The following is a 14,970-nucleotide window of genomic DNA, read 5'->3' as shown; positions in this document are numbered from 1 at the left end:
ATATGAGATTCTGCAAAAAGTATTGATGAAGATTTTGCATTCCCAGGTTCTGCTATTAATACATAGACCAGGGGTTAGGACATGTGAGGAAAGTAGAAAGGCTGCCTTTCTTTTTAGCTACAAAGAATTTGAACTTAACTTGCCCCAAACTTTTTTTCAGTCAAAACTGCTCCACTTTATGGAGAAAAATTAAATATTAACTGGGCCCAAGACAGTGACCTAGTTTACTTCTAGCTCTCACTCTACAAACTAGTTAATATAAACCAAGGAATTATTAACTAGAAAAAGAAATAGAATCCAGAGCTGTTTTTGTTCAAGTGAGTTCCATAACTGTTAAGAAAAATTGTTTTCTTTTGCTTTGACCTAATTTGTACTTGATTATTCCATGCAAAATACAGCTGTTTTCACAGGACAGAAAGACATCTTGTAATATCTGAGTCACATCAATTATTCTTCTAGAGACTAATACAATGGATTTGGATTACTAAAGGTATTGTGAAAAAATAGATTAATTATTAATTTCAGGGAAAAATTCCCAACCCTCAGAGTCACACATTAAATATTGGGGGGGGGGGGGGGAGGGTGGTTGTTCTTCAGCCCTACAAACTCACTTTTGTGTGCCTGTACTTTGAAAGACAAAATGTGAATGAGACCCAGATCCTCCAATGAAAATTTAAAGCTTTTCATTCCCAAGAAGGAGACCTTACGGGACCAGGGTAAGAGTGTAATGTTCTGGAGGAGTTTTACTATTTCCTACAGGCCATAATAAGTTCATATTAGGGAATTCAGATAATAGGGCATGTGAAGGGTGTTTAAGTACTAGAGGTGGTATATTTTACATGAATGACATCCCAGTGGAATTCACAGCCTCTGAAACAGTAACATCAGCTTCCCACACAATGAGGAGCAAAAAATAAGCACCTGAAAACAGAACTCCGAAAAGCCAAAACTTTGAGTGAATAAATGCCTACAGTCATGACGGAAACCCTTAGGAGAAGATAAGGATTACTTAAGTAGTAAATCCTTCCATTCAAATAGAAAACAAACCACTTTCCCTTCATAATAAATAGCTCATCACACTGAGCGCTCTGACATTAGATTAGATAGCTCAAATTCAAATCTCACTTAAGGGATTTGGACCTACAACACATACCTTCACTGTCTAAATCTTCAAATTATGAAACTCACTGAGGTGTAGCTCTTGTTGAAACTTGACTAAAAATAACATCTGTGAGAGAGGAGAAAAGAACTGTACTGCAGGTGACACCTTCTTGAGAGACAGATTTAATTCTTTCATTTAGTACATACTTGAGTACTTCAAAAGAGGTGAAAATATTTCAGAAAAAACTTGATTATTGCCTGAGATGGTATTCTAGACCAAGGGACAGGACGCCTCTGAGAGGTGAAAGTGGACTGGAAGCAGCAGCTTGTGATGAGGTGCACAACTCATGCCCTGCCTGAGCCCCCCAGCCATTGAGCAGAGCAATGCAGATGTGTCATGGAGCAGGCTCAGCACCCCCACAGCCCAAGGCATCCGCCCTGAGGAAATAAAGACCTGATGTAGAGGGGAATGAATTGCCTGCAGGAGTTACCTACTTCTTCCACTTCACTGTGGAGAAACCAAGGACATGGAGGGGAGGGATTCTGTGATTCTGAGTGTCCTAGAAAATATCTACCTTAAGCTCTCTGCATTTTATAAAGTAAGGATGATGCTTTGTCCTACTTTTGTCTCTTCCAGTTTAAGTAATTTCTACTCTGTACTACCAAGCAGTAGTCTTCTGACATTTCCCAGGCTTGAGGCGTGTGAAAACTATTTGTTATTGTAATAAAAATAATAACAATAGGATCATCTTGAATCAGTGCTTCTCTCCATTTCTGACTGATTTAGGCTGCCTGTGAGGCCTAAATCATATAATTAACAATTTTTCTATCAGAGCTTTTACCTATTTTGGCAACAGCTGTTAAAACGTGATTATAAGCTGTGAGCTGGTTATGTTATAAAATGGCTCTGTAAAGTTTTTATAGAAAAAAAATCTTAGTTTACTTTTGGTGATTTCATTATAGTGTGATTTATATTTAACACCTCTGTTTTCCATTGTCAGCAAGAGCCAATACTTCCAAGAGTTCATTTTACTGATCAGAATTTTGTGAGCAGGACAGAAAGCTCACAACAAGCTGGTATTCATTACTAGAAGTATAGAATTTTAAGATTAAATTTATAGTTTAATAACTCACTGATATTTTCACCAGGAATGTGTTCACTGTTGGATACCCAGTTGTTTTTTTAAATTTGGGCCAGCCATCAGAAATTAATGCTTGCTTCTTCTGAACTTAATCTGATTTATAAACTACAGAGGATACACACACACACACACATGTCCACACTGTATCATCTTACACAAAGTGCAAATGATATGTGACATGACATTGCATAGCCTGTTGCTTTAAATCAATACTGTCAAACAATATTGGAGTTAGAGTTTAAAGCAATGCCTTACTGGAATTCCAGTAACACATACAATGTTTTGTTTCTTCTGCTGCTGAACTCACAGTTTCAAGAAGCATTTCTCAGTGATGGAGAAAGAATAACAAGGATGTTCCATACCACTGAATGAATAATTGACAGCAACATTTTCTCACTGAGATGACACATTTGCACTCTATAGTACAATACTTTGTGCTCCAAGATACACATGTTCATACCTGCATGCATAAATATAAACATACTCATATATGTCTACTTTTGAACCTGTTAAACAGCTCCACATAATGAAACAGTCCTATAAATATACCTCTTTTTTTGAGAATAAGTATAGGTAACTATGCTGAACACAATACAGCTGTATCAGGTGAAACTAAGTAAAAATTTGGCCCAATATCAAATGACACTAAATAAAAATTTGGCCCAAATCTTCTCAGCTAGACCTACACAATGTAGTAGCCCTTTTTATTGTGTCAGCAGCTGGGTTTCAGCTCATGTAAATAATTACTAGTTGTACCAATATCATGATTAAAACCTTGGTGTTGAATACTGTTTAATTCTTGTAAACCTGAGGTGACAAAAAGCTATAACTACTCATATTTCCCTTTAAATGAATTTTCTTGGTAATGAAGTAGGATGGATTGAATCAGTGTTCAAGTAATGAGAGTGAACAGTATCAACAGAATAATCAGGGTAGGAACAGCTGGGCTTTTAAAAATATTTGGAAAATTGCTGAGAAGATTGGTGTAACTCTATAAAAGACAAACCCAAATTTTCCTTTCATAATATATTAAAAAAGTCATATTTTAAGAAAAAAATTATATTATTTGATATAAACACCAGTTTTGTAATGAGATTTCAGAATATAATTTAGCAACTGAGTAATTTTTTTGGGAAAAAAAGGACACGTTAGCATGTAAAACAATTACTCTGTAACTCACCATTGCCTTGCTTTCATTCTCAAATACATTAATTTTTTGAGGCTAGGAACAATTCTCTTTTATTTTTGGTCTGAAAAAATATTTTATTGCAAGGATTTATCCTACTCAGCTGCTGATTAATTTGAATTTTTCTTTCTTCTACAGTCTGTAGTTTTAAGAATTTCAAGACATTTAATTTAACATATGATAAGACAATATTTTCAGAGGTTTCCCTAAAGTAAATTCCCTAGATGCTAATCTGAATTGAAACTTGTCCATGTTTTTGATTTGACAGAGATTCTGAGAGGTGTTGATTCCAGGCTGGGTGAAGAACCACTACTGCCACATGGCCAGTGACCTGGGCACAGGTCAGTTTCATTTGAAGATCAATTAGCTTCAATTTACACAATTAAGATCCATGGCATTTGGCCAAGCAATGACATTAAGGTTTGCAAGCTAGGAGGTAAAGGCTCAGTAATTACTGTCGTTAATGACCTATCTGGAGAAGGCTTTAAGCACCAAGAGGATCAGGATTTGGTGTTCAGGGATGCTCTTGGAGGACCACCAGAGGACCTTGTCAGCAGGTGTTTATCAGTGTTTATCAGTGTGGCTCCCTGGAGCTGATAGCACTGCTTGACTCACAGTGCACACAGGTATGAATAACTACTGAAAAGAAATGTGGGCCAGGGAGTTTCAAGTTGTATTTCTCTCACTCTCAAGCTGGAATCCTCAAACATATGTTTCCCAACCAGGATTGTACTCTTTTAGAACTTTAGACTCAACATGTTTCCATTAATTCCAGTCAATGTGTTTTAGACTTTTCCTTCATTTGTCTGGAAAGCATCCAATACATGACATGCTTTCTCTTTCCTCTCTATCAGTTATTCTTATGCTAAGTGAAGATATGAAAAGCACAGAAATGTTCCCAATATCACTTACTCATTTGCACAGTCTTCTACCCTCCCACACTGCCTGCTGTGCCCTTGTCTTCAGTTACATACTTAGTTAAATAGCTTTCCTTTAATCTTAAACTATTTCAAATGTAAATCTTGAAAGGCATGATATTGCACCCATTGAAGTCTTTCCAATGTGTAGAGATGGCCCAACTATAAAGAAATATCACCAAGGGAACTCTGATGCAGTGGGGAAGATGAAGGCATTGAACAAAAGGCTGAATAAAGATGACAGTATTTCATGAGTGCCTGTATTCAAAAGTAGATGGCAATGTTGTACTTTTTCTGCCACTGGTGGATTTCAGGAAGTCAGCCCTTGGGAGACCAGAAACTTGACTTCACCATCATGTCCTTTTTTGTCAGAATAACCAACAATGAAATGATTTTTAGAATTTTCAGGAGGCCATGAGTATCTTGCCTCAAATGTTCTCACAAAGTTTTCTGTACAGATTGATTCCCCATTGCCTTACACCTGGTATAATGGGACTCTGTGGTTTGTGCCCTGCTCACAGAAATTATAAACATGGAGAGTAAATGAATGGGGCTGTGTGATCAGGAGAACCATCCCAGTAAATATGTCCTGATAGACTGTTGTAAACCAAAATACATTGAAATATTTCCTAAATACGTGGCAATCTCCAAACCTTAGAGCTGTCAATGGTTATTGCTGCCAGTGTTGAGGAATGGCTTTAAACTGAAAGAGGGTAGGTTCAGGTTGGATGTTAGGGTGGTGAGGCACCAGAACAAGCTGTCCAGATAAGCTGTGGGTGTCCCATCCCTGAAAGTGTTCAAGGCAGGTACAATGGGGCTTTGAGAAACCTGGTCTAATAGAGGCCCTAGTAATTAAATCTAGTAGAGCTAGATTAATTTCATCCCTTCCTACCCAATCTTAAGAGAAAATAATGTATATCATGAAAAATGTCATTTCCTGAAGAACAAGCACTGCTGCTCACAGCTTGAAAAATGTAGTTTTCTACATTTCTAATCCTTTCAGTAATTAGTGCCGCTTATGAGAATTCCATGGTAATAGTAATATTTCCTATATTTAATTTGGTTTCAATTTTTAATCTTGTGAAACATTTTGACATATTTTCCAAGCTAAAATGATAAAAGCCTGAAGGAAACACTTGGTTGTATTGTGTTACTGGTAATTCATATGTTCAACAATTATTCATATCCTTTTACTCCTGCTCTTTACCTAGCATAACTCCAGGGTTAAAAACAAGAATTTGAACCACTGATTCATGGTTGATGGATTTGCTCTCTGAATTTTGTTATGCTATGGTGGATTTGGAAATGGAAACCTTGCAAGTGAGATAATTTCATATCACTGTTTCCCACAGCTTTGATGGTGTTGTTTTCAGCTAATGGCATGCAATAAATATTTTGTGAAACATAGAACATTTCTGTGGTTTTATTAAGATTTTTTATTTTTAATATACAGCTCCACAGCATTTCCTGAAGGATTTAACCTTGATTCTCTTAAATGAGCAAATAATGCTTATCACAAAGCTGAAATGTGTTACTGCAAATTTTCCAGTAGTTATAAAACACCTTTTTAAAGCACTATTGCAAAAAACAAATCCCTATGTATTTGCAAATGGAAAACTGGAAGCCAGCATTTTTAGCCATCAAAACTGGTATTTAAAAAAAATACTGAACAGAAGCAAAATTAAGCATTCATTCCCATATAACCAAGTAAGTCTAAAATAATTAACTATTCAAAAATATTTTAGATTAAAAAAAAAAAGAATCATGCAAATTCTTGCTTGTGGTATAGCAAATTAATTCTTCTAATTACACAATGTAGAGATGAATCTGAACTGTGGAGTTATTTTAGGCCAGAAGGAACTTCTAGAGTTATCTCTAGATCCAACTCCTTTCTCAAGAAAGGTTTAGATAAAGCAGGTTCTCAGGATCTTGACCACTTAAGTGTTGAATATCTCAAAGTCCAGTCTGTACATCATCCCTGCTTATACAAGCTATTGTGTAAGAGGAAGCAAGAAAGAGTTTCATCATCTGTAATTTACACCTAATTGTTAGCCTTGTATTTTGGATCATCAGCTTATACATAGACAGCCTGTAGTTCAGATATCCTTAAGAGGATAAAAAATTCATGTTCCTTGGGGCTCTATGTAACCACCCCCATAAGCCTCCAACAACTCCAGCTTTGATACCTTTTGGAAAAATAAATAAAACTGCGATAGAAAATCAGTCATGGGGGAAAAATCCTAAAAATAACCCACAACAACAAATTTGCAAAATCAAAGCATAGCTATTAATAAAGCTTTGAACTATACCTCAGCCATTGTAGCATTTCAAAACCTGGTGAGAAAAGCATGTTGCACATATAATGAGTGTAAACTTCCAGTTGAGAAATATAATTCTTACCCAGGAATTTGTATTGGTGAACTAACACAGAGATGAAAGGTTGGAATCAGCAGAAACCTGGGTTGTGTTGCTGTCCTCTGGGTGTTCCCATATGAAGTTGCTGGAAACAGTGGTGTTTATTCTGTCCTGTGCATAAGGCTTTTTTGTTTCAGACCAAGGTGAGACTTGTAAATTTATTCTTTCATATTTTCCTTTATTTTCTGCAGAAGTAAATCCATACAGCTGCTGTCAACACAACTGTAATCTCAGTAATTACTTGCTGGCTATTTCATGTTCTATTAACTGATAAAGCAACACCCACTAAGTAGGAGATTATTTAAACCACAAAGCTGTTACGATTAGTTATTGAAAACAGAATTGTTTTAATAAGACATCTTTGTCTGAGTCTTTTTTTAGTGCCATATGAATAGAAATAAAAACACTGTAGACAACCAAATAATAATTCTATTTACAATTTTTCTTTTTAAATTGGAAGTTTCACAGGGAGTTTGCAAAATGAACTGATCTCTATGTTTTAAACAAGAAATATAATCTTTTTGGAATAAGCTTCAGGATTCTTGCATTCATGAGCCTACAAGGAAAAGGCAAATCATATGCAAATTAAAGGAATTTAAAAAGGAATTTGGGAAAGACCTGAGACGTCTTTCCCAAAGAGGTAAAATGTCAGCAAAATCAATGCAGATAAGTTAATTTACAGCAGTAGAAAATCTGGTCAGAATTTTTTCCTATAGGAATTCCAGTAACTTTGTAAAGATCAAATTACTCTGTTCTCCTGGAATTATGTGGAAAATGTTGTGACATCTAGAAAAACTTCTTGGAGAGGTTTTCTGTCTTTTCTGGGTTTGGGTAGGCTGTGAAGCTCATAAAACCCCTCTCTCTGAGCCAAATGTAGTAAATTTAGGAATACAAACATAGAGCTGACATTAATTTTCTTCATCCCCAATGAAAAAGTTTCAGCTCAATTGACTCTGAGTTCTGATTCATTTCATTATACTGAAAATGTCATCTGTCCATCTGCCCTACACATATTCTTGAAATGTATACTGTAAGATATGTATTTGAAGAAGAGATTGAAGTTCAGGTTTAGCAAGTAATTAAACCACTCAAAACCTGGCCTGTGATCACAAGAGTTACCTCATTAACTTGGACCCCAGCTTAAAGCCTAAAGATCCTGACTGAAATTGTCAGCTTGCTGAAGCCAGTGGGATTTGTGCCATTGTTTTCCATAGCTTTGAGATTTCAAACATCCTTTGACTATATCTTGTAAAATATACCATCAGAAACTATTTTTATTGCATAGAAATTCTCACTTCTTTATCAGGGTATATCATTATTACCTTTTGCTTGGGGTTCAGACTGTCTTTAGAATAAATATTCAGAATTACCTTCCCTTGGTCTTAATGGATGACATGACTGATTTTCTCATTGGCTGCTCTCCATTAAATTAATTGAGTTACAATAGAACAATTGGAAATAAAGCTAGTATATTCCAAGAACCTAAGGAAAGCAGTATTTAACCATCCTTGAAGTCAATAGCAATTGTACACTTAATTCCTTTAGGCTTTTTTTTATTACTTCATCCCTCCAGTTAATAAAAAAGTAAAGTTTTTTGGCCTCCTTTATAATAAAATATTCTGTATATCCCAGTGTACATACTATTGCAAAGGAGTTGTTCCCTTCTCATTTTCTAAGTTCCTTAATTTTATCCACATGCCTCTCACCAGTGTCTGTGCCCAGACTGGGAAGTGAGATGTGTATCCAAATGTATTTTTATGAACAGACTGCAGAGCCCATTAGGCTTTAAAACTTGATTGCCCATCAGCTGTTCTCTGCAATTGCTTCTTTTTTAACTTTAACAGAATACAGTCTCAAAGCTGAGGCTACCATGTGTACATTTTAACTCTTTCTCTCCTTGTCTTATTTCACATTTCCATTACAAGTCATTAATTAGCATCTGTAAGGCAGGATCTTAGCCCTGAATTTCTGCAACTGGGAATTCCCTGAAGTGCTCTAAATTCAGCAATGCTTGCACACATGAAAAGGTTACAACAATATGGTAACATCAGGAGGGCCCTGCAGTCTGTCAGGACTTCTCCATTCTGTTCCTGATTCTGTTCCTGTATCTCCGTGTTGATATAGCAACTTGCTCCTCACTACAGATGGCAGGGAGAAAACCCAACCCTCCCTTGGAGCAGCTTTTCACCAAAAACAACTGTTCCACCAAAATAAGAATGCTCTGTGAAAATGCTTCATGGATTTATGGATTTATTTTGTTTGAAATACAAGGAAGGATACACCAAAGACGGGGCAGGTCTGGAGTCTGCTGCTCCTTGTCTTAATAGTTAATTTTATTTTTATTTTTTGAGACAGTGACAAATTACTAGTGGGTGCAAAAACTGGTGTCAGCATCAGGAATGTTAATTTGCTCCTCCTAGCCAAAAGATGTAGGGACAAAGTGATGGAAGAGGCTCATCATCCCACTGGCCCCAGGATCCTTTTGTCTGTGGCAGTGGCTGCAGTGCTCTGGCTGCAGTAGAACTGTAGAGAGGATGTGGGCTTGACTGGGTGGTTTGGACACCTGCTTGAGAAAAAATTAACTGTAATTTTGGGTAACGTTAAGTGAATTTTTACGGTCTAAATCTTGCTCCTTAAGAAATTTTATTAAATTTTACTTACAAGCACATGCACTCAGATTTCAGATACTTAATTTAGCCATGCAAAAAATGAAGAAAAACCTTCCTCTAGACTAAGATGTTATTTAGTGGAAAAACTTTTTACAAAGTGACAAGAAAATTCTAGTGCTATAGTATTAGATTTTGTTGGAATTGTAATTACATATAAATTTTCAAGATCCAAGCAATAAAACATCATTTATCTTTCTTTTTCTTGATTTCATTTTGATGCATTAGTTAAAAAAAATCAAAACAATCCATCAGATGAATATGGTTTGTTCCAGGTCAGCATTTGTGAAAATAATGTAATTTTTGATTCCATCTAGTATGTCGAATGCACATATAAAAATGTTTCACACTGTAATCTGTTAATCCATGACTCTCATGAATTTTAGAATAAAAAAATTTGTTTATGTATAATTTTCTATGGTGCAATTTTTTTCTAATTGGAACACTGCTGTATCGTTAGGACAAAAAGTCTGGGTAAAACAAACATGGGAAACTCCGAGGAGATAATTACCCAGAGATCACTAAATACAAATGTTATGCACCTCCAGTACTAAATTACTGACAGCATGTGTTTAACAGAAATCTGAAAAACATGTTTGTATTCTTGCTTATACTGATCCATGAGTTGTAGTCAACTGGTTGAATGTCCTGGGATTATACTGATGTCCTGTACACTTTTGGCAAGTAAGAATCTCATTTGTAGTGCCTTGAACATGCATCAAGCATGTCAAAAGGAAGTAGAATGCCTGTGTCATGTTTCCCAAAGTTTAAGAGAGCAGTCAAGATTCTCTTCTCAAGCTTGGTGATGCAGTACTCCACTAAATGCCTCCTGGCCATTGAAAATATCTTCCCAAACACATACACTTTTATAAGAATCTGAGCAAGAGCAGACCTGAGAGCAAATATGTTTAAAGGATCTAAGAAAAAAATGTGACTGTGTCAACTCTAAAGAAAAATGATGTATAGGCAGTGGCATTTGCCTTAAATTTCTGTTAGATTTTGTTAGATTTTTTTTTAAAGGGAAAAAAAAAGAGTCAGGGAAACACACTGTCCCCAGAAAAAAACAAACCACAAGAAAGGGTAAAAAGCTGATGTCATCCATGATGATCAGATGTTACTGATTATCCTGCCCTCTCAAGATCCTGGAAAAAAGGAGGAATCAAATTTTATCTTTACAGCCATTGTTTCCATCCACCAATCCACAACAATCCAAATATTAAAACTCCACAGGTTTTCTGCTGAGCCCTGAGATATCAATGCAAGTCCCTGCACAGGCAAGGAGGGAGGAATCAAATTTTGATTCTGCCTTTTTAATGGGGAAAATTCTACAATGAAGGTGCACTCTAAATATCAAAAAAAAACCAGGGAAAATTTGCCCAGGCATAGTTTGTGTTTTTTGACCATGTCAATAAGATATAATGGACTACAGTAGGATACTGTTCTATCAAGGAAGGAGATGTGGAGAAATCTGTCTCATTTTAGGGTCCTGATTTCAGTTTAAATTAGAGACCTGTGATCTCTGTGTGAGCTTCATAATCAAAATTTTGGGCAACCATCATTAATTTCCCTGTGAAAAGGCACAGGAAAATTAATATTTTTCACTTTTTTATCTGTGGCTACAGAATATAAAAAGTGCAAAGGCCTTATGCCAAAGTGTTCTTTCAAAAGCTGCCATGGTCCTAACAGCTTCTGTATTTAAAGCTGGAATTTTGAAAACACCTGAAAAAATAAATCATGAAATTGTAAAAATAAAGATATAAAAATGAAATTAAAAAGAGACTGACCTAAACTACAGTGAACTATTTTTCCTTCCCCACCAAAAATGTAAGTGTGATTGGGTTTTGAGTTCCCCAAAGCTCATACAATCCCTTTTTACTGTTAAATTCTTTCATGCCTCAAAACTGCTCTAATATCAGTTGAACCTGTCTGAACTCCACACCCAACAGAGCCTTTGGCAGTCATTTGAGTTGCAGCTTATGTGAGTAACTACAGCTAACAATTAGTCTGTTATTTTACTTCAACATCTTAAAAACCCTACATTATTTCAAACAGCAGTAAAATCAATTGCTCCACTCTCCATGGCATTTGCTTTATGTTCTCAGTTTTGCCTCAAACTACAGCTCTGTGAACATAAGATGTGAATTTGCAGCCCTTGGTGGTGGTGAGAGGACACACCCATCCCACTTCAGACAATATGGGAAGGTAAAAGGAGGTGTCCTTGGGGTGACTGACACCTGCATTCTATTTTTCTCCTAAATTTCAGAGACTCACATTCTTAGAACAAGCAGTTTGAACACACTGCTAGAATTGAGTAGCACTGCTCACTCAGTGAATACTTAAATGAGTGAAGTTAAGGTTTAGAATAATAGTCTGCAGGATTAAAATGCCTTTTCTGAATGTTTCACTCTACCAGTCCTGTAATACATAATGCCTTTCATAAAATTCCATCCAGGTTTTGTTCTGTTTTGCTGTTTGAATTACAACTGCATATATTAAAAAGGAGAGTTTTTTCCTCAATTCCTCTCACCTAAATAAATTTTGAAATGTAATTTTAAATTATGTAGCAGTTCAGAAGAAAAGTGCATCACACATTTTCTCCAACTTTGATAGAAATTTAAATAATTAAACAAAAAATTACACATCCTATCTCAGGATCTTGCTTAAATCCATGCATAAATTATCTGCTGATACCGACCATGGCTTATTTTGGGGAATGGTTCACACATAAAAAATCCAGGAGTGTATAAATTACCCCAAAGTCCAGGGCATTTGTGTTGGATGGGTGAGGTGAAACACGGTGGTTTTGTTCAAATCCCACCAACATTAGAAACTGAAACACCAGAACATTTCCAATTTCCAGATGCATTAATTAAAGAAGAAGCATTTTATTAGTCTGACAAGGTGAGGATAGAGATGAAATAGATTGCTTAGAGGCAGACTGCAAAATATTGTATTTTGGATCTGTGTTTACATAAATATACATCAACCACTATTTGTATGTATATAGAAACATATGTGTGTGTGTTGACACACAAACATTGATTTGTTAACCATTCAGTAGTTAAAAATACATTATTTGGGGCATATAAATGTACAAAGCTATTTCTGGTAACAGTCATTCACTGACCATCAGTAATGAAGGCATAAAAGTTGACTTTTATTTTTTTATTTTAATTAGTTCTTTACTTTCTCCTACCACTTCTTTCCCTTTCTCTTTTTTTTTAAAGCCTTTTTATTCAAACATAAGATGTCTGCTAATATCTAAACAGGATAGAGGCATTTACAAGTAAGATGACCAATGTGCCAAATCAAACAACATTTATTTTACCAGGGGAGAGAAATATGTTAGAAGAGAAATCTGTTTTTATATTTAGAATATATTCAGAATGTTTGAAGGGAAGCCGAGCAATCTCCTGCAGCTTTCTCTTGACAGAGCACACTGTGTCACCAGTGAGACTTGTACAAAGCAATAGTTTTACCTCTCTCTTCTTCCAATTTTCCACCTCAGTTTTTGGTTTTTCTCTTCCTTGACATGGTTCATGGAGAAACCAGGACAGATATAAATCAATGAGCTTGCAGCAGACACTCAGATCAGCTGTTCTCTCTCCTCTGAGAGAGCACAGCACTTTGGACACCTCTGGAAGAGGATTTTCTTCCTCTGGTGCAGCAGTAGAGGTTGAATCCCTTTGAACATCACTCTGCCATGCTAAGGATGCTTAGGAGGGTTTGACCCCAATGTATGGAATTGCAATAAAACCTTTGCAAGGAAGCAATCACCAGCAAAGCTTATTTATTCATTTCTTCTTAAGGGAGAATACCCAGCAACATGAGTGCCTTGGTGTACACTTTCCATTTCTATGAAAACATTTTTTATCCTTAAATTTTTCTTACTAAAATTGCAAAGAAGCCCCAGAACAAAGCAAAAAAAACCCATCCCATAAAAGATCCGACATTTTAACAAAGCTATTAATATTATTTTAAAAGGAGCAATTATTTTAGAAAATCCTTTATGCTGGCTTCATTCTTCAAGGATTCCAAAATAATTTGTGAATATTATCTATTTTAGATTGTGTCTACTAAGAACACACACTTTGAAACATAATCTGAAATGAGTGGAACACACTTACCTGTGTTCAAGTATGTCCATACCTGCATAAGTGAGTGATGGCCTTGTGTGATAAAAACACTGTATTTTTATGTGTGTTGGAGGAGACTCCTTTACTTTTATCTCACAACACAAGGTATAATGATGGCATTTTTGACAAATACTTCTACAGATAAACATGTTCTAAGTCTTGACTGGGCTGCTATGATTTCTTTGGATTTGTTTGCTTCCATGAATCTCTCTGAACAGAGAGTGAGCTTCCAGGAAACTCTCTGCTAGGCAGCCATGTACCTGAAAGGTAATTTTCTTCTTAAAGTTTGGATTCTTCTTGGGTCTTCCTGATTGTTGCTTTCTGCTTTTCACTTTTTCAATAAGTTATTTGTCCTTCTTTGATAATTTCTTATTTTTTTGATTGCATGTACTGGTTTATTGGTTGAAATACCTGCTTTGCTTTAATTGAAAGGTTAGGATTTTTTTTAAGAAGCAGGAACATAGAAAATGTAGCAGATCATAATCATAATTTCACTCTTTTAACATTGCTTTCAGTATTCATGTAGCTTTTAATTGAATTTTATATTAATCCATAAATAAACTCATACAACCAGAACACCTTAGAACACCTTAGAACACCTTAGAATTGGTGGTTTTACTTTTATCCAGGTAGCCTGAAGGTTTAAAGCCTTATTTCAAAAAGTTCACTGATGGGTAGGGGTCAGCTTGGCTGGAAAAAATTCAAGATCCCCACAAGTGTTAGAAGCCAGCACTGCTGTCAGTTTTCCTTTTTGCATTTCATAGCACCTTCTTCAGGATTTCATGAAAAGTATGAGAAAGCTAACAGGTGGGTCCAGCTCAGACAAACTGAAACATCAGAGTGCTGAAATCTGGGCAATTACACTTTTTGGAAGAAGGACTAACACACGTGTTATCTAACAATATAACCTTTTGAACTGAGCATCCTGACTCAGTCACTTGATTTCTAGTTTCAAATTCTCTGTTCTAAATTTGAATTATATTAATCTATATAAAATGCATCCATGAATCAGTGAATGGATGTTCCAATTTTCTTTTCTCAAATTTATGAGGAGGTTCAGTATCAGAATCTTTCATATACTCAAATATTACTTTGGAAAAAAAATCCATCAAGCTCTTTGTGTGCAAGTGCAATGCCTGAGTACATCAAGCACTGATGTCAGTGGCCCTCTCAATGATTGAATGTTAGCAATATGCTGAGTTTGTATCAGCTCCAAAAGGTGTGTCTCAAATTATGATTTACTGACACTTGTATGCACTATTGACCAACTCATGTCTTGTGTGCTCAGCAAAAAATGATTTTCAGCTTGCCAGCTACTCAAAAGATCACTTGACATGGCTTTGTGCATTTCTGAATGCCTTCATCAGCTTTTTCATAATCTTTGCATCAGTGTGCCCAAAGTCTTAC

This window comes from Lonchura striata, chromosome 1A (assembly GCF_050655825.1).
Source record: "Lonchura striata isolate lonStrDom1 chromosome 1A, ASM5065582v1, whole genome shotgun sequence".
Taxonomy (NCBI): Eukaryota; Metazoa; Chordata; class Aves; order Passeriformes; family Estrildidae; genus Lonchura; species Lonchura striata.
This window is presented reverse-complemented; position numbering follows the sequence as displayed.